At 38.4% G+C, this 21,632-nt stretch overlaps 1 pseudogene; it reads right to left on the minus strand.

Annotated features, from left to right (window-relative positions):
- Positions 1-14,045: 14,045 nt before the first annotated feature.
- The window catches only part of LOC101536735 (cleavage and polyadenylation specificity factor subunit 5-like), a 42,547-nt pseudogene continuing 34,960 nt past the window's right edge, over positions 14,046-21,632 (minus strand).

A 21,632-nucleotide genomic window follows, 5' to 3' on the forward strand; every position in this document is an offset into this window, starting at 1 on the left:
TGCACACACACACACACACTGAGATGCCAATATGCATAAGAGAGAAACAGGTGGAGATCCCACGTCTGCTAGTTCATTTCCCAAGTGCTTTCAACAGCCAAGAGTGATACAGGGTGAAGCCAGGAGCCTGGAGCTGCAGCTGGGCCTCCTAAGTGGGTTACAAGGGCACAAGCATTTGAGCTCTTATCTGCTTTCTGCAAGAATGCGTTATCAGGGAACTGGAATGGAGAGTGAGTAGCCGGGACCTGAGCCCTACACTTTAATATGGGATGCAGGTATCCCAAAGCAAGACAACTGCTATACAATACTGCTCATGAATTATTAATCACAACTGTTTCCAAGGAAACTCTTTATTACAAAAAAATTATACTGTGTATCTTGTTTAATCAAGCCCATTCTCAAATCTGGATAGAGTATCTATTGAACACAGAAAAACCAGTATTTCAAACATATCAACAAAAAGGAAGTTAGCATTTTGGCCTGGTTTGTTTTCTTGGCTTTTACTTTAGATATCATTAATGATAATTAGAATTGTCCAATTCAATGATGCCTCTTAGAATCATAAAAGGTTAAAGTACTTCCACTTTGAGTTTTATGATCCATCTGAAGTTGCTGTAGAAGAAGTCAAGTAAAACCCAAATCTAGATATTGCAGATGAGATTATTTTCTTGATTAAATTATTAATTAAGTTGACTTAGTATCACAATATTTCCCTAGCAAAGAATTCACTGGAAATCTAGTAAAAACTAAACAAGACCTCAAACCTGTATGCATAAGGCAACCAGTTGGTTCCTTATGATGACAGTACATTTTGATCTCAGAAACACTTTTATTCTTTGCATCATGCATGAACACTTCAGACACTGGAATATTTTCTGGAAGTTGATTATAGATTAGAAGTCCAGTGGGTGTGAAGACACCCTTAGTGGTATCTTCATCTATTTTATTCTCTTATCATCCAACTACCCTCTCCAGTTAAAAGAGTATGTGCGGGCCCAGTGGGGCGGCCTAATGGCTAAAGTCCTTGCCTTGAACAGGCCAGGATCCCATATGGGCACAGTTTCTAATCCTGGCAGCCCTACTTCCCATCCAGCCCCCTGCTTATGGCCTGGGAAGGCAGTTGAGAACAGCCCAAAGCCTTGGGACCCTCTACCCACGTGGAAGACATGGAGGAAGTTCCTGGCTCCCGGCTTCAGATCGGTGCAGCACCAACCATTGCGGTCACTTGGGGAGCAAATCATCAGACCAAACATCTTCCTCTCTGTCTCTCCTCCTCTCTGTATATCTGACTTTCCAATAAAAGTAAATAAATCTTAAAAAAAAAGTGCGTGCTATTCAGATCCCATGACAGCGATTTCCTTGCAATTCCAACATGATTTCTGTCTACATGATTTTCTGCTTGGAGTAAGAAAAGAATGAGCCCTGTCTTTCTCTGAGCTAAATTTCTGGAAATGAAAGGCTGTCATTTTTGCCTTCAAACAAAAGAGGTAGTAGGCAGGCGTGGAAGTAACGGCATTTTATTGAGGAGCATGGCCCCATTCATGGATTCAGTTAAAGTACTCAAAGAAAACCCATTGCCTAAGGATGAACTGAAAAAGTGGGGCAAGGGAGTAATGTGACGTAAGGGTCAGGAAAGCCTGATGAGAAAGGCTGAAGGCAAACAGGTGCTTCCCAGAATTTTGCCCTAATTTTGTCTAGAGCCAATGATTTCAACCCCTCACGACAAATGAGGAAACCAGCTAATAGTAGTCAAGATACCAGAGTTCCAAAAAATTTGTTTTCCTTCTTGCCTCATACTCCAATTTTCAATCTTCTATAGCTAAATGTAATGTTCCTTTTGATTAATTCTTCCCTAATTATAGTTTATTTTTCAATGTTTCAAGTCTTTTTTATGGGCCTTTCCAAATCCTGTATATGTATGGTATTTATCTGGCAGGATTAAAATTTAAATCTAATTTTTGTAAGAAAATGATCAGTGAGTAAATCATACCCTATGTATAAACCAAACATAAACAGGTAATAATCATGGAAGCATAGTTTGGCAACTAGAGGTATAACTTTATTCAGTCAGTCTATAAATTTACTACACGTATGAAATCTTAGCTAATTTGCCCCTTAGAGCATCTTAAAATAGTTCTCTTTGTCCTAATCCTCCACATTCAGAGGATTACAGTTCTATTCGGAGAGGTAGAAGGGGCACAGGCTCTTCTCCTCACCTGTCACCTTGTAGGGAGATTCTACACCCTGCACTTCCAGTTGAGCTTGTTCTGCATTCATCATCACTGTCATTGTCCCATGCTTTGAAAGAAATACGACCTGTGATTCATCGGCGTTCTTGCACTCCCTCCTTGCTATCTCTTCCTGGGTTGCAGGTGTAGTCGCTGGGGCAGCACATTCTGACAGTGAGGGACTTGGCTCATCTTTCCTGAGCACATGGGTCCTGCATTCATCTCCCTGACCAGGTTTGTCTGATGCCTTATGTGTTTTGTCAACACATATATTTAATTGAAAAAAATAAATTAACTGATTTTAATTGATAGAAAACATTATTAATGTTATATTCTGGTAAAAAAAAAAAAGTTCTTTTAAAAGCCTAGTGCTTGGGCTGTGTTGCATCCTAGAATTCCAGGGTAGTTAGACCACCTGAGAGGTTGATGAGCAAAATACTTTTGTGGAGATGTTAAAGGAAGCCTTTGGGCATGCTCAAATGACTAAAATACTGGGTCGTTATGATCCTCATTTTACTTCCCAACATGTGGCTTCTGTTTGTTGTGATCTCTGTGTATCACCGGCAGGATTCTTTTGGCCCCGTGTTTAGTCATGCCACTCCTTGTTCAAATTTGTCTTAGAATTCCACATCATAGAATAATAAATCCTTACCCTTCTTAGTAGAGACATACACCACTTGGCTTCAGGGTTTCTGGTCCATTCCTTCACTTTTGTTTCTTATTCTTTTGAGTCATTTTCCAGTTTTTTAATTAAAATCTATTTTTTTGTGGAATGCTTTTTCTCCCCAACATGTCCCTAATGCAGTCATCAATCAAGGCAGATCTGAAATCACTTTCATTTCACAGAATTTTCCACTTAATGAACTGATGTCTTCAAGTGTTTCTCACTGGAAGTATCTAGAATCTAAAGATACTCAGAAGATGATAGTGAGTTTGACCTTCTTCTCATGCTTATACTTTTAAAAAAGATTTATTTAATTCTTATTTGAAAGGCAGAATTACAGGGAGGATACAGAGAGGGAGAGAGAAAGAAAGACTTTCTACCCATTGGTTCACTCCCCAAATGTCTATAATGGCCCAAGGTGTGCTTGTACAAAGGTGGGAACCAGGGACTTCTTCAGGTCTCCCACGTGGGTGCAGGAGCCCAAGGATTTGGACCATCCTCTGCTGCTTTCCCAGGCCATAAGCAGGGAGCTGCATTAGAAATGTAACAACCAGGACACAACTGGTGTTATAGAGGATGTCAACACCACAAGCTGAGGCTTACCCTACTAAGCCAGTGCGCCAGCTTTTTTTTTTTTTAAATGTCATTTATAACAAATCTTATATGTGAAACATAACAGATTGACAAACAAAATCCTCTATGGTCCAAAGATAACCTCATGGAACCCTGATTAAATACAGAGAAAGGGATGGATAAAGGGATGCCAGGCTTATGAGAATATTAAATGTAACAGTACTTGCAAATCTTTCATGGATATAAAACACCAAATATCAAACTAATCCCTGCCACCTCCCCCCCCCCAAAAAAAACTGGAGAGACTGAGAAGCATATTTTTGAGAAGCATACCTCTACCCCCATGAACATCAGTCAGGTTGAATTACTTAGCCACAGACTCTCTCCCAAGCAGGTGTTGAGGTTCTAGCTGAGTGGACTGCGATGGGTCTCCTGCAGCTTTGGAGCCTCCGGAGCTACGACAGCTGGATCACATAGTAGACCATAATGCACCTGACTCTCCTATTTCTTTAGTGAAAGGTAAGTTTTTTTTTTTCCCAGAAAAAATTATAAGCAAGGAAGATAATTGCCACTCTTGAGAAATAAGTGGAGTTTTGAGTAGTGACAATGTACAAAGATTTCTGTGCATTTTTCCTTCCTGCAGAAAAATGGTGTTACAGATGGAAATACTGGGTCATCTGTTTAAATTATTAGCTTAGTTGATATTGGAAAGTTAAGTATCGGATAATAGCCAGTCCTTTCATGATCAAATGTGTTTCTAGGTTGGCTGTTCTTTCTTAGTAAATTCTTATGCATTCGTCTATTTTTATATTCCAATTATCCATCATCTCCCTAGTTTGTTAAATTAAACCAAAACGTTGATTATATGCTGTGGACCATGAATGATATCACTCCAAACTAAATAAGCAAGTCACAGGCTTAGAAATTCCTGACTCCTAACAAGATTATTTTTAAATCAGGAAAAAAAAAGTTAATCTATTCCATTAGTGCATGCATGAGCCATTTTCAAAGTTACCAACAGTCTGTGGTAGACTTTTGCATAAATCTCAGGTTTTCTATCAAGTAGTACTATACCTTTTACACATGCATTTGAAGGTGAGTTTAAAAACTTGTTTAATAATTTGGAAGTTAGCTACAGACAGAGAGGGAGAGACAGAGAGAGAGAGCTTCCATCTAGTGCTTCCTTCTCCAAATGGACACAATGGCCAGGACTGAAAGTGCAAGGCCAGGAGACCAGATGGGCTTCTGGTCTCCCACATGGGTTGAGGGGCCCAAACAATTGGGCCATCTTCTACTGCTTCCTAGGTGCGTTCGCAAGGAGTTACTGGAGATGGAGCAGCCAGCACTCAAACTGGTGCCCACAAGGGATACCAGCACCGCAGGCGGAAGCTTTACTTGCTGTGCCACAGTGCTGGCCTCTGCAGGTGATTTTCAAGCAATTTGACACTGAAATAACTTGAAATAAGAATATCTTTTCACAATAGGTTAATTGAAAAAAGTGAAGCATGAATCTCCTGCATTTGAGGCTGGTATAAAGAATATCAATGAAGCACAGTTGACTATTCTTAGTAATTTATGAAGATGTACTCTCAAAAGCTCAGACAAGAAACTGGTAAGTTTGTTGCCTTCAGTATACACGAATTTCCATCAGGAGGCTACCTGGAGTATTTATTGGTTTAATGTTTTGTTTGACACACAAGGAAGTTATGAATGAGCAACTTGATGGGCAAGTGTTTAAAGTACAGGGATTGTCATGTCATTGTGAAAATTTGGAGTTGCTTTAACTTCTATCTGTTCTCCTCTGGCAGTAGCAGGCAAATTCCCACATCAATTTATTGTCATACCACCTACTAAGTCCTGGATTGTTAACAGGACTAAACAAAAATGAGTCTATAATTGCTATTGTTTATACCACAAATAAAATAGCATGAGGATAATTCAATGCTTATGCCTTGGGTGATGATTGCAACATCAGATTACAAGATGGAGCCATTTTATGATTATTTAGAATTGTGTATACCTTAAAAACAATGTGTGTGTTGTATACCCAAATGGAGTATCTGTAATTACCAACTACATTTAAGAAATGGAAGAGCTCTTCAAATGGATCCATTTGGATTATTGATGAACACATTTAAAATGTTTTCTAAACATTTAAGTCCGACTTAAAGAGAGACATTAGAAATGAGATATGATATTACTGGCACTTGCATTGTGCCACAGCAGCTAAAGCCACTACCTGCTATGCTAGTATTCCTTTTTTTTAAAATATTTTTTAATTTTTATTACAAAGTCAGATATACAGAGAGGAGGAGAGACAGAGAGGAAGATTTTCCGTCTGATGGTTCATTCCCCAAGTGACCACAATGGCCGGTACTGCGCTGGTCCGAAGCCGGGAGCCAGGAGCTCTTCCAGGTCTCCCACGCGGGTGCAGGGTCCCAAAACCTTGGGCCACAAGCAGGGAGCTGGATGGGAAGCAGGGCCACCGGGATTAGAACCTGTGCCCATATGGGCCACTAGGCCACGCCGCCAGACCCATATGCTAGTATTCCTAATGGGCACCAGGTCCAGTCCCAGTTATTGCGCTTCCAATCCAGCTACCTACTTATGTTGCTGGAAAGCAGCAGAGGACAGCCCAAATATTTGAGTCACTGAATCCACTTGGAAGCTGTGAAGTTCCTGGCTTCAGTCTGGCCCAGCTTCAGCCAGTATGTTCATTTAGGGGGTGAACCAGCAGATGGTAAATTCTCTATTTGGCTCTCCCTCTGTCTGTAACTCTGCCTTTCAAATAAAACAAACCTTAAAAACACACACACACACACACACACAGGTGAGACTAACTTGAAATTTGTAGATATAGTCTGTAATTATAACAGATGAAATAACCTTATGTCCTTATTTCAATACAAAGCTCACAGCTCACAATGGGACACTTACCCCCTTGAATTCCAACAACCCGTGCTGGTGTGCGCATTCAGATGGTGCGACAGTGACACCACTGGGCCGGCTGCCTCGGCCTGCTCGAGTGCTCAAGTGCAGAAAGAAATGAGATGCTTACCAAAAAATACAAACTGTTGGGGGAAATGTGTAGAGTAATGCAATCCCGCCTTTGATTTTTTTTTTTTTTTTAACAAATCTTTCCTTATTTTGTGTAAATTGATTCTGTTTGGTGTGGTTTCCTCAGAGACTCAGATACCTAAACAAAGGACCAGATGATGTTATAAAGTCAACTATGGTTGCTCCTGAGCCTCCTGGCACTCTGCGTTTGGTTCAAGACCTTTCCATTTAATCAACCTTCTCCGATAAGCCAGTAAGTAAATCCACTGGACAATCAGTGAAATCCACACTTATTTTTCTGGACGGCAACCACACGAGGGCAGTAGAGTCCACAGTACGTCTCTCCTCTACGCTGTCCTCTCACCTCGGTTTCTCCCCAGACCTTGAGTAGCTAGTTAAGCTCTTGGAAAAGGAGCTCCTTCTCATTTCTGGAGGATGGGATCCGAGTCTTGTACACAATTTGAAGGGAAGATATATCCTCTCCTGGATTTAAGAATATGATCGCATTCTTTTTGTTTCTCTGCGAAAGAGCTTTGCTTTGGACATGAACATTTTGGGAAAAGGCAGGGTGTAACTTCAGGCTTAGGTGACGATTGAAAAAAAAACAGTATCAAACATTAAGTCAATTTTTTAAAGAGTCAATTCTTAGTAGACACACTCATTATGATAATCCATCTTAAAGTGGTAAAATAAAAAAGTGAAAACGTCAGGCTCTTTATATTTGAATAACAAATCCTGTGTGAGAATGTAAAATAACAGCCATGTCAAGAAATACTTGAAACTAAGAAGACTGGCCTTTTACCGTATGTCAACGCTGGGATTTAGAAAAGGAAAAGGGGTACGTCTAAAAAAACCAGTTTTCCAAATTTCCTTTTTCTTTCTGTTATCCAACTAAAGCTTGTGTTTCTGGTGAATCTAAGGATTCAGACAAAATTTTTCTTAATTAGTTTAAATGGATTTTGTGAATACTTATTTTGTGTTTCATTCAAAAAAGTATCAAAAGTAAACATTCTTCTAGCTTCAGCTTTCAGCTCAATCAGTGATTGTCAAGACTGTTTTCAACATTTTAAACATCAATTTTATTCTGCAAAATTAAAAAAAAAAAAAGAAAAAAACGGAGCTGGAGTATTCACCCTTGAATATAGTTACATTTTTTCAATACGCATACTTGTGAAAGTACTAATCTCATTTTCTGAACACTTTGAAGAAATGTAAAATGTCGCTTTGAAATTTCCTTATAAAACACAAGTAAATGTAGTTAGACCTGAACTCGTAGTTTTGAATGATTATTCCCCCAAAAAACAATGCTGGACCTGGAGTAGCTGTTTAATTCAACTAAAGTTAGCATCTATTAAATTTCAAAACCAGTGTTTCACAGACGCTGAAAGAATCATACTTAGTATTTTAAAGGTAAAATAATGTAATTTTTCTTTGGTCTTTGGGTGACTTTTGCTGAAGTGTCTACCCTTTTCACAGAAGTGCTTTATGACACATGCTTTTTTTTAATGGCAGTGAAGTGAATTATTTCAGTGAGAAACTTTAAAACAAGCTTGGAGATTATTGTGAGCAAACCTCAGCGTCTCCAAGAGCGTTCGGCATTAGCGGGCTTAAGAGTCTTCTTTTCTACAAAATCCCTGCCTGTTGTCATCCGGACTTCCTTCTCTAACTCCCATGAAGTGTTTGTGTACACTGCCCCGCCTGCACAAATTCACTTTGGAGATTTCCACGGGATTTATTCTAGATGTGGCCTAGAGCTTGACAACCGATTTCCTGAAAGGCTTTGCAATGGGCCCTTTTTACACAAAAATTATTCTGGATATGTTTAATTTCCCCTGGTTTGTAATTCTCCTATTACTTGTGCAATAGTGCTTGGCTTCATTTACGTCTACCCCTGCTAGTAAACTACAAGGATATGAGCTTAGGAAGACAGTGTGCCCATGGCAAAGCTATCAAGTCTCAGTATTTTTGAGAGTTTTCTTGGGTAACAGTTTCCGACAATGGATTATAGTACTTTTTTCTTAAAGCAAAAAAAAAAAAAAAAAAAAAAATGCTTTGACAGACTAAGTTAACCTTAACTTTGTTACCTTTCTCTCCTTAGAGCAGAAGAGATCTCCAAGCAGCCATTGGTATGTCAGGTATGAAGATACGCATCTGTGTAGTGACTGTGGGATATGAAATGTGCCAGAACTCCTCTTTATCTGATGGATTTAGCCCAACTTGAATAAGATACCTGAATTTGGCACTGTCTACAGGGCTACCTTTTCAGAGGAAAAAGAGGGACTAGTTTGGATCCCTCTTCTCTGGGGTCAGATTACACTTCAAAGAGACATTTGATAAAATTAAACTGGGTTGAGGGTGACTGTAGTCAACTGAGAGTTTAAATGGCCCAGCAACACCCCCATCTTTCTTGCTTTGCAGGATGTCCTGTTGCACGTGAAGGCCAGTCTGTCCTGGAGGACAACAGTCAGTGAGCTTTTCTCCTCTCGTTGATCAGGTCTCAGCCGTTCCGTCACCTGTAATTGTGCGTCTGATGTGGCCTCCAACGTGTTCTTTGCGCAGTGCTCTGATCTCTTCAACCATTGTTCATTCAGAAAAGTGATTGCATAGTTCTCTTGGATATGAAGATGCTTCAAAAAGCTTACAGAAATGGATTTCAAAGTAAGTTTAGGAGGCAAACTGTTAGTACAATTGTTACATGCTGCTTGAAAGGCCTGTATTTTGTTTCAAAATGGCCTTGATCAACCTGTGACTGCAGCGGATTCCAGCTTCCTGCTACAGTGAATCCAGGAGACACTGAGAGCTCAAGTGCTTGACTCGTTCAGCAGATGGGAAGTCTCTCTTCTCTGCCTTTCTAATAAAAAAAATAAGTAATTTAAAAGTAAGTTCATTTTGCTGAAATAAACTTTGAAACCCATGTGCATGAAGAATCTTCAAGAGGTTCACATGAAACATTTGTAATGACAAAAGGCACGCTTTCAACTCTGCATGAAAGGAAACTGATCTTTTAATTCTATTTTCCATAAAGTATTACATATGAAAACTTGTTTATTTATGGTTGAAATGTGGAGTGTTGAGAGAGACAACTGGAAATTCTAAATTGGCAGGAACTCACATAGTTAGGGCATCATCCCCTGTTCCCAGGCGTTTTAGCAGGAAGCTGGACCAAAAGCAGTATAGTTGAGATCTGAATGAGGTACTACTACAGAGTACAAATATCCCAAGTGGGATGTGGTGGCCACAATGACTAATCCGTTCCATGAATTATTTGACATGCCTTTGTACGTTATGAACTTGAATACTTTAAAACATACTTTGATAGCCACAACGCCTATTTTACAGACAAGTTAAAATTGTCCAAACTCACAGAGTGCAAGAAAGGGTAGAGTGGAACTCCAAGTCTATCCTTTTGACTTGCTAATCACCATTGCACTGCCAGAGCCATAGCTGCAGCTCCATCCCAGTGAAGGAGAACATCCTAGAAGCTGAACTGTAAGTGCGAGTCAAGCTAAAGGTCATTGTCAGTAAGTGAAAGCAGTTCATAAACCGCGCCCCGGCCCGCCAAGCCTTTGTGTAGTTCCAGACGCTGCTCTGACCTCAACCACAGCATTATAGCTCTGAATGCAACTTTGCTGCCGAAGTGTTTGAACAGGGAGTTTGCACCATGATTCATGCCTAATAAGTGTCAATGAAACTGTGGCGGTTTTATAGAGCAGCCAAGCAAGTTCCAGCAGCCCAGATCTTTATCTGCACCAGCTGAAAGGCTCAATGCTGAAATGGGCTGGTTACAATTTAATCTTGGTTATATAAATGATTGTTTTGAAAGGAAGCTGGCACATCTCTAGAAGACTTTTTTCTGTCTTCTTTTTTTTTTTTTTCCTTTTTTAAATGTCCAGCAAATCTCTTCTCTTTCAAGGAAGAATGAGAGTCTACATTCACTCTAGAAACTGTCGCACTCTCACTATTGAATGGTAGTTCTAGTCAGGGTATGGTATAAGTTTTGTTAACTGCAGCTCAGTTTTGAAGCATCAATTTGAATAGGGCATAATTTATGCCAAGAAGAATTACCATATTTAAATCTGGGATTGAATGTGATACGTAAACCAACACATAAATAATTCCCAACGTCCCTGTAAGTTCAGTTGTGTTTCTTTACCCTATCCCAGGTCAACAAATCTGTTCAAAGAAATCCACTAATCCGCTTTGTGTACACATGCATTAGTTTTTCTTTGCTAGATATCCTATTAGCCACCTAAAGTCTACTTTTTATATTAGCTTCGTTTCCTTGTCATGTTTTTGATATCATTAGTTTGTGTGAATTATGGCTGTATCCCGAGTAAGTAATCCTTGATCGCGCTACCTGTTTGTTTATTCAGCTCTATATTGGCTTAAGATTTTTGGTGATTATGAAGATGCTAAGATTCATAAAAAGTTTCTCTTTTGAGGTAACATTTCTCTTGGAAAAAATCACTACAGGTAGGATTACTGGGTCATAAAGGAAATGTGAGAGCTCTCCAAAATGCTTATGGAAACATGGATTCGAAAGTTGCTTTGGGTACACAGCTTTTTAAATCCTTGGGACTGGTGTTATGCGATAGCAGTTACAGCTACTGTCTGCTGCTCTCCTGCCCAAATGGGTGCAGGACGCATCCCCAGCTGCTCCGTCTCTAAAACACCTGCCTGCCAATGGCCTGGGAGAAGCAGTGAAAGACGATTCAAGTGTTGGGGCAACTGAGGAAGCTCCTGGCTCCTAACTTCAGTCTGGTTGCAGCTGCCTGGGGAGTAAACACCAAACTGCAGATCTCTCCCTCTCTCTGTATTCTTTCAAATACATAAAAAAAAAAAAAAAAAAATCCCTGTTGAAATTCAAGCCTTTTTTTAAAAAAAAATTTGTTTCTGTTTTTTCACAGTAAGCATTTTCCCTGGACTTTCACGAAACATTCTGTATATATTTGACTTTAACAGAAACTTCCTTACTTTTCTGGAATAAATGAGTAATTTTGTATTCCCACTATCAAAGGAAAAGGATTTCAGTCTCTTGATGTTACTCCTACCATTTGTTATGTCAGTGTCTTTATAACTTATTCACTATGATGGGTGTGTACTCATTTTACATGGGAGCCTTAAGATCCATTCTCTTATTGAACGATAATGAACAGCTTTTTCATAATTTGGGTATCTTCTGTTCTGTGCTGTGTTACCTTTGTACATTTGTGGGAAAGAAACTGTCCACAGGTGTTTGGAATTGTATGAGTTTTGTTGATTTCTTCTATCTTTGCACTATCACCACCTTGTCCTAATCATGCTGGATTTAAAACAAGCCTTAAAATATGGTAGCATTAATCCTCCCCTTTAATTGTTAATTGTCTTACTTCTTCGGGCTGATCAAGATTCCTTTAATTTTTGTTTGAACTTTGGAATCATTTTTTCAATCTCTACAAAATCATTCTAAGATTTTGAGTGGTTTTGTATTCATTAAATAGACCAATGAATAAAATAAAATTTCAACAACAGAGTACTTTTGACAAACAAGCAAAATTTGCTTCTTATTTAGGTCTGCTTAAAGTTTCCCAGCAGCTTTTGTGTGAATTTTCATAGTTTTTGAAAAAAAATTGTTAATAATTTTGTCTCCTAAGTTTTTCATATACTGTGTTCTGTTTTTATTGACAATGTTTTCTAAATTTCAGTTTATGATCTCTTGTTGCTAGTATACAGAATTGCAATTTGTTTTTAATATTTATCTCATATCCTATCAACTTAATAATGGTTGATCCTGCTAGCTTCTTAGTAGTTTTTATATAATGAATCATAAAGGCACTTTTCTGCTTTGCTGTCCAATCTGGATGATTTTGACTGTTTGCATACTTGGTGACACTAACTGAAATAACAAATAGAAGTTGGTGCAACTTGTATCTTTACCTTATTTAAACATGTTGAGTTTTTCACTTTTAGTATTTAAGGAACTGTAGATTGTTTATATCTTCTATGACATAGAGACATTCCCTTATGTTTCTAGTTTGCTGACAGTATTTTGCAGGTATCCTACTTCTTGTCCAGTAACATTTTTCTGTGTCTATTAGTCTGTTGACATTTTAAAGTTCATTCAAATGATGAAATACTTTAATTGATTTTCTAAAGTTCAACTACACTGGGATTCTTAAAGTTTACTTAGTTGTAATGTGTTATGCTTTTTGTATTGTTCAAGCAAATTTATCAAAATGTTTATATTAGTATCTGTGTTCATAAAGCACAGCGGTCTTTAGTCCTGTTTTCTTGGAATGTTTTCATATGCTTTCACAGAGAGTAGTGTGAGCCTCAGATGATTTGAAAGAGTATGCCCTTTTCCAATTTTATGAATTCATATAGAATTGGCTGATTTCTTCCACACATGTTGCTAGAATGTGTCAGTGGAGCTATGTGAAATTTGAGAGTTTTTTACAGAAAGGCTTTTCACTGCACATCCAATTGATATAGCACTATTCAACCTATACTGTAGTTGCACTTGGCCATTGAAATTTTTCAAAAAAAATTTTTGCATTTAGTCTGATTTTGTAGGTTTATCCTCATGAATTTCTTGATAATTATTATTCTTTTTTGACATTTTAGAATTGTAATGAACATTTGAAAAGATACAAATAGAAGTTGATTTGCTATAATGTTGTACAAAACAATGAATGAAACCAACAATAAGTGGGCGTCACCGCATTTGTTCACACCACTATCTAGAGGTCAGGTCGACTGTACTGTTCAAATAATAGAAAGCTGAGTGACAACTCAGGGGATGGGGAAAAGATAAAACCAAAAATCTCTTCCACCATATTTATTCTACACCATGTACCGCTGTGCTCACAGAGGCGGCTGCTTTTACATTTAAAAATTTTTAATTAATTATATTTATTTTTGGTGATAGTTGATGAGGGTGATATGGGCAAAGGGCTACAAGAAAGTGAGATCACCACTTCCACATTCTTTTTTTTTTTCCTTCCTGCCTCTGGGGAAGGGGCTAGGGATAAGCAGAGAAGCCACACTCAGCCTCCCAAATGCCTCTGCACCTCAGGATGGAGGACAGCACCCCAGGGTCCCCGATGCAGGGCATGCTCTGAGGGTTCTGCTCAAGAGATTGCGATAGTTCTACAGTTCTGAATTGCTGCCAATCTCACCACTCCAAGCATGATAACTTACTTATTATTATTGGAAAGTCAGAATTACTGAGAGGAGAGATGGAGATCTTCCGTCCGCTGGTTCACTCCCCAAGTGGCCACAATAGCCAGAGCTGAGCTGATCCAAAGCCAGGAGCCAGGAGCCAGGAGCCTCTTCTGGGTCTCCCAAGGAATTGCAGGGTCCCAAGGCTTTGGGCCATTCTCAACTGCTTTCCCAGGCCACAGGCAGGGATCTGGATGGAAGGTGGAGCAGCCGGGATATGAACTGGCCCCCATATGGGATCCTGATGCATGCAAGGCGAGGACTTCAGTCACGAAGTTATCATGATGGGCTCCGGCTTCTTTGACTTTTCCTCTGTATGTAACTCAATTGTATAATAAGTTGAACCTGCTCAACAGTTGAGGAAGACTAGAAAAGATGGGTCCATTTCCTGGTGTATTGGCACAAAATTCAAATAAAGGTCCTGCTTCAGCTTCTAATTTTCAGGGACTTCGAACAAGGCTTTCTCTCGAAGTTGAACCAGAAACAATTCCTTATGCTCCTCAGGCTTTGTGATATGCACACGACTATATGGAAACCGAGAAGGTTCGAAATTCGCTCTCTGCCAGTTACCAGCGCAGCCATTCCGAACCCCATCTTCCAGGACTCTATGTTGACGGCCTGGTATCTCTGTCAGTTAAGAGTTTTTAATCATTCAACTTCATTTTCTTCTGGATTAGGATCACCACAAGGTAATTTGAAGAAAATTGTTCCTGGCTGTAGCAGTAATATACGCGACAGTTGTATACAATCAGAACCACTTTCACAGTCCTCTTCATTTCCATGTTCATTAAAGTCTATCCTCTTGTACTGAAATCTGGCTGCTACTGAGCTGTCCTCATAGAGAGGCTGTTTGGTACCCAAAGTGTAGTTGGTAAATGGGTAAAGGTTGATGGTGCGCTCCACGATGTGGGGCTTGGTCTGCTGGATGAACTGGTTGCCAAACTGGTTGACCCTTGGGGGCCGGCTGGCCTACGAGTGATTGGACGGTGCTACAGACATGCTAGCGACTTCCAGCACTGACAGTGAGCAGAAGCGAGGAGGCCAGAGGGTTTGTTATTATTTTTCTTCCCCTGGGGAGGGCAGCGGTTGTCTGGGAGCCGCTCAGTAGGCACCGCCCGCCATTAACACAAGACCAAAAGAGTTAGTATTCTCTTAATACCTGTAGAGTCTGAGAGAATATCTGCTTTTTTATTTCTGAGATTGATAATTTCTTCTCTTTTTTCCCTAAAAGGACTTCACATTTAGAAGCTATCAACTTTGCTGACATTCTCAAAGACCCAGGGTTTTGTTTATAACAGATTATTATAATCTTTATTATAATTTTCTTCCATTGAATGTGGTCTTAATTCATGCTTAAGGTAGAGATTCTGATGGCTTCTTTTCCAGTGGAAGCATTTGTTTTTCCTAAGTCCTGCTTTAGAACGATTCCATACAATTTGATTCACTGTAGTTTCAGGTTTCTTTGATCAGTTTAAAAAAAAATCTGTTTAACTATCCCCTCTTTGAGAGGGGATAGTTTCAAAATACCTGTTGATTTTCCATAGATAATTTTTGTGCATTTCTTATTTAATTTTTATAATTGCGACAACATTTATATCTTGAATTCATGAAAACATGTTGAAATTCGTTTTATGGCCCAGAATGTGTTCTGTTTGGTAAATGTTATGACTGTACTTGTAGTTAGTGTGGATTGCAGTCTTGTCAGGTGTAATGGGCTAAAAATGCTGTTTTCCAATGCTGGTGCTGTAGCATAGTAGACTAATTCTCTGCCAGTAGCACTGGCATCCCATATGGGTACCCATTCAAGTTCCAGTTGCTCCACTCCCCATGTAGCTATCTCCTTATGACGTACTTCTGTCCTGGGAAAGAAGTGGAGTGTGGCGCAAGTCCTCGGGCCCCAGCACTCACAGGGGAGACACATATGGATCCTGGCTTCTGCCTTTAGATAAGCTCAGATCTGCCCTTGCAACCACTTAGGGAGTGAGCCAACACTATGAAGGTCTTTGCTCTCTGTAACTACTTTTCCAAATGAAAAGAAAATCTTTAAAAAAATGCTGTTAGCTTAAATTGGTTCAAATTCTCTGTATTCTTACTGATGTTTTATTTATGTGATATGTTAGTTTTTGAAAGGAAGGTATTGAAATCTCCTATTTATGCTTCACTTAATTGTACTTTTAAAAGCTCATTTGTCAGCAGTGTTTTTTAGGGTCCTACTCTGAAATCAAATCCTACAATCCTTTCCTTATTTGAATATTTTGAATATTTTATATGATTATTGTATTGCTTAGTAACTACATTGTCATTTAATTGCAATGCATTTTTTAAATACAGAAAATCAGTTCTTCAAGGTTTTTTTTTATTTGATAGGCAAATATACAGAGAGAAGGAGAAACTGAGAGGAAGATCTTCCGGGCAGTGGTTCACTCCCCAAGTGGCCGCAATGACTGGAGCTGAGCCACTCTGAAGCTGAGAACCAGGAGCTTCTCGGTCTCCCACGCGGGTGCAGTGTCCCAACGCATTGGGCCGTCCTCAACTGCTTTCCCAGGCCACAAGCAGGGAGCTGGATGGGAAGCGGAGCAGCTTGGAATACGAACCTGCGCCCATATAGGATCGCTGTGCATGCAAGGCAAGGACTTTAGCCACTGGGCTATCGTGCCGGGCCCTTAATCTCAATGCATTTTAAAAAGTTACTTTTATTATGTGCTATATTCATCTTGAATTTGTCATGCTACTTTCAAAGTATTATAGCGCTTTATTTTTTAGTAGAGAATTGTACGATTAGATATTTCTGTTTCTCCCTTCCTTATCTGTCTTAGCAATGCCAAATATTTTCAAATACGCTATGAATTCCACAACACAGTTAACTAATATTATTAGTCAATGTGACATAATGTATTCAGAGTAAATCTGTGCCGCTCATGTAGTCATCATTCCCTTTGTCCTTTCTTCTTTTTTGTGAACCCATCTTTCTCTCTAGTAACATTTTCCTTCTGTCTGAAGAAATTCCTTTAAAATTTCCAGTAAAGTGTTTTTTTTTTTTTTTTGTCTACAATTAATTATCTTAGCTTTTGGAATTTTTAAAAAAATTTGATTATTTCTGTTTTATTTGGAAATCAGAGAGATGGAGATAGAGATCTTGCATTTACTGGTTCATTCCCTAAATTCCTGCAGTAGGCATGACTGGGTCAGGCTCAGCCAGGAGCTGGACCTCCATCTACATAGTGTCACGTGAGTTCTAGAGACCCAAGTAATTGTCCTACCAACAGCTGCTGTCAAGGGTGAACATTAGTAGGAATTGGATCTGAACCAGACATTTCAATCTGGTGTGCAGGAATCCCAATGGCAGCTTAACAGTGCCACGACATACCCATACTTAGCCTTGGTGAATCCTAAAAATATATATATATTTTATTTTTGAAAGGTATTTGTTTTGACTATAGGATTCTGTTTTCTGTCAACAACTTAAAGAGATTATTTAACTATTATCTTCTTGCATGTTTTTGGAGAAATATCTGCCCTATTCTGTGTACCTGTTTCTATGTATATAATGATACTTTTTTCTCTTCCTGCTTCCAATATTTTTTCTTTACTACTAATGTTGAGCTTGTTTTACTTTTTATTTTTCTTGTGCTAGGTAGGGCTCAGTGATCTGTAACTTTACAGTTTTCATCAAATTGTAATAATGTTTTGGCCATTATTTCTTCCAAATTTTAAAGATGTATTTATTTATTTGGCTAGCAGAGCTACAAAGAAGAGGCAAAAAGACTAGAGAGAGAGAGAGAGAGAGAGAGAGAGAGAGAGAGAGAGACCAAGCACGCGCTTTCTCTGGTGGTTTAGTCCTCAAAAGGTCAAAATGGCCAAGACTGAACTAGGTTGAAGTCAGGGGCCAGGAGTTACATCCAGGTTTCCCACATGGATACAGGGGCCCAGGCACTTGGCCATGTTCCCCTGCCTTCCCTGGGCACATTAGAAGGGAGTGGGATGGGAAGTAGAGCAGCTGGGACTTGAAACAGTGCTCATATTTGATGTCATCTCTGCTGGCAGCAGATTTACCTGCAATGCCAACCCCCAGAAAACTACGTTCTCCTCAGTCTGTTTTCTTTCTATCAGGGACTGCAGTCAGAGAATTGATATTAAGTGCTGGAAGCTTTTCCTGAATTTATCGGTGCTCTTTTAATAGTTAAAGTTATTTCTTATCTGTGTTGGGTCTGTGCTGCTTCTACAGGTTGATTTATCACCTGCTTATGGCTGATGGCTTCTAGCTTTTTGTGCAGTTGCTAATTTTGGTTTAATATGAGGCATTGTGAATCTTACCTTCTGATGGGATTTTGTAATATATGTATAGATATGTATATATATGTATATGTATCCTTCGTCTGGGCTCAGTTAAATTTCTTGGAAACAGTTTGATATTTCAGGTTTTGCTTAGAGATTTGTTGGTGGGGGGGAACAGTGTTCACTGCAGAGCTAATTAATGTTTAGGTTATAGTCAGTGCCCAACGGGTCATGATGGTTTCCAGGTGGAAGGAGGGAATAGAAACCCTTGTTATCATTGAATGACTCCTGGACATTTTTGCCACAGTTCTTTCTGTTGTTTTCTAGCGACTGATTTTTATTTCTTCTGTATAATGGCTATGTTTTCCTACTTCACTGTGTGTAGAGTTGAATTCACTGTATGCACTGTGATTTTCATCTTTGGAAATGTGTTGCACATGTTTTCTAGACAACAAATTTTGTTGACATAAAAATTTTTACACATTTTATTGTTTTTGTTTTTTAAATTTTGATAAATGTAATTTTGTCAATTGGTAAAGTAACTTTCACATCAGCTTAATTATTTATGGTCTGGTTTCAAAGTGCTGTTAAGGTTGATCTTAAAAAGCTCTACAAGTGGCTGAACCCTATTGCTAACATATAACGCCATGGCTGAAAACATTGATTTTACACAACACAAACTCCTTTTTGTGCCCAGGCTCTCTGTGATGTGTGGGGACTCTCTGTTTTGCCAGGCTCATCGCCTGGTACAGTTTTGTTCTGTAAGGTATAATTTAATATTCAGAAGTGGTCTCAAGAGGACTCTGATTTCATTTCTTGCGATAGTTTCTTCATAGCTTTGTGACTTATAATCTGCCTACGATTTCCTGATAAATTCTTTATGCTGTTACTTTTCTTGTCTATTTCTTTCTGCAAAATGATTGTTTCATGTTTTTCTCAAATGTCTTTGCTAATTTTAGCTATATTTACTCATTCATAAGGCAAACTATTTTTTCAGAGAAAGGAATATATTCAAAGTGTGTAGAAATGCTTAAAAATCCTTATAAATGTCTTTTATAACCACCATGTTCATATAGACCTGATTGTGCAACTTCCTTGCAACTGAAGTGAAACAATCAATAACATATGTCATCTATGTTGATATATTTTTAATGATTTTGGAGAAAATAGAAACACAAAGGAGCTTATTCTTAGTTTAACATATAGTTTTGAAATGAATTGAGGATAAATATTATATATTCAAAACGAAAAAGGAAACAACACTACAACCAATTCCACATGTTCTTTTTGAATGCTTAAATTTAAATGAAATCTAATTGAAACAAAAAACCCTTTTGGAAATTAGGAGTTTTTGCAGCACATAGAATGATCTGGCATTGGGAGCCAAGACAAGAGGAAGACATATTTCCTGACCTTAACAAACTTATTATCTAGTTGAGGAAATACACAGCATTGTAGTCCAGCAAATGAAAGGATCAACAAGAATTTCTGTAATTTGTGGACAATTCAAATTAACTTGGATTTAATTCTGTTGAGATACTTTATCCAGACCTGAAGCAACATAGCAAAGGTTAGTCCCCGGCTCCAAGGCTGCATATCCTTCTCTTTCTTCTGAAACAAGTCACATTCTGCCATTCCTGGGCAAAATGAGACCAAGTTACTCAGACAGAAGGTGCAGCCTACGCTTTGTTGCAGCTTGTGTTGGATTCAGCCACAGGCATGCCATGGGTAGCATCCTTTGTTCTATTAATCCATTTCTAAGTCATGTATTTGAAGTCTTTCTATATGAAGACTTAAGAGGCATTCTAAAGCAACTTAAAACACGAGAGGGTGTGGCTCAATCAGAGCCTAGGAGTAAAGGAAATTTTTGCGAACAAAGAATATGGCAGTTTGTCCCGGAGGGCATCATAAGTCGTGTGGAGAATCACCTCAGAATTTCTCATAGATATGATTTATCTTCTCATAACTGGCAGAGCATCATTTGTATTTCCTAGGAAAATCATGGTAGCATATATAATTTAAATTTAATTGTAAGATGCGATTTCACTGCACAAAAACTGCCCCATAAGCAAACAGAAGGAACAATGTCTTGAACATTGTATATGTCACAGATACGTTTATTTTTTTTAAAGTTCACTTTGATTTTCACTAAATGCATGCGTTTGAAGAAAAATACAGCGCAGGTTTTAATGCTGATTTTCTCCTCTGTTCCTTCCCTTTTCTGACTTAACTATTTACCCAACATTTCTTGTCCTGATAGGTCTATCTCCTCTGATTCAAAAATAATCAAATAATTTATTTTTTGCCCCGCTCATCTTTTCAGTTATTTCCATGGCTCTTCTTTTGTTTGTGTGTCATATTTCTGGCAGAATATTTATGATCAGAATTGAACATGTAAATAAACACAATATCCCAATAAAGTTACTTAGGGAAGCTATGCAATATACTAATAATATAATCACTCTTTATGTCATTTTTAGAATTCGTTCTTCACAGAATAACTGCCACACACTTTTTAAATTTTGTTCATTTAAAAAACAAAACTACTTTTCCTAAATTTGTAAGCAAAAACCTTCACCTGAGTTACTTCCTGGTGCTAGTTGATTATTTCAGAAACTCAGAAAATAATGTTTGGTAGCGTTTGAAATGCTCAAAAGAATGTATCTTAGTTCCTGAGGGTTGACTGTGTGAGGAACTCCCAAAGCACTTGGAGTCTTAAAATAAATGTGTTTTTTAAATGGTTGTTTTACTTGGGTAGATAAGAGCACATAATTTCTGTATGTGCTAGCCTATGCACATGTTTATTGTTGTGAATATTTTACTGTGTGTGGTACTGTATTAGACAGTTTTATTACTATGATGAAACGCCTGTGGCACCTCACCGTGGTAGACGAAGGAAGATTATTTTGCCATATTGGTTTGAAGGTCAACAAAGCATGATCAGTCCCGCTGGTTGGTGTTTGCTGTGTCCAGATGGTGGCAATGATGGAGCATGTGTGCATGAATGGTCACATGACAAACCAGGAAGCAGAATGGCTAGGCATTCTTGCAAGGACTACCTTTGTAGAGCAAAGCTCTTGATGACCTGACAATGTCCTTCTAGACCTACTTTCTAAGCACCTTGATCGGATCAAGTCTTCACCATGTTAGCATCATTCATTTGTGACCTTGGGAATTAAATATTTATGGGTTTAGGGGCCATATTCTATTCAAATCATGTTTGGTATAATTGTTATAATTAGTGAAACAATACTAATTATTATTTAAAAACTGCAATCCATGATAAATGCTATTTAATAATATTAATACTAATTAATAATTAGTACTTAATTAACAACATTAACTTTATGGAGAGTTATATAGGTTTTGACAAATGCATAGTAACATGTATCTAACTATACAGCATTATCAGTTAGTAATACTATCACCTTAATATTCCAGTGCTTCAAATATTCATCTCTTCTCTCTCAAAGTCTTGGAAGCCATTGATATTTGTACTGTTTAAAATGCATAAATTTTAATTTCTAGAATATGATGTAATTGAACTCACATAGTATGTGGCCCCTTCATATGGCTACTTCGACTTAACAATAGACATTTAAGGTTTCTCTATATTTTGAGTCTTTTGATAGCTT

This window comes from Ochotona princeps, chromosome 14, assembly GCF_030435755.1.
Source record: "Ochotona princeps isolate mOchPri1 chromosome 14, mOchPri1.hap1, whole genome shotgun sequence".
Lineage (NCBI taxonomy): Eukaryota > Metazoa > Chordata > Mammalia > Lagomorpha > Ochotonidae > Ochotona > Ochotona princeps.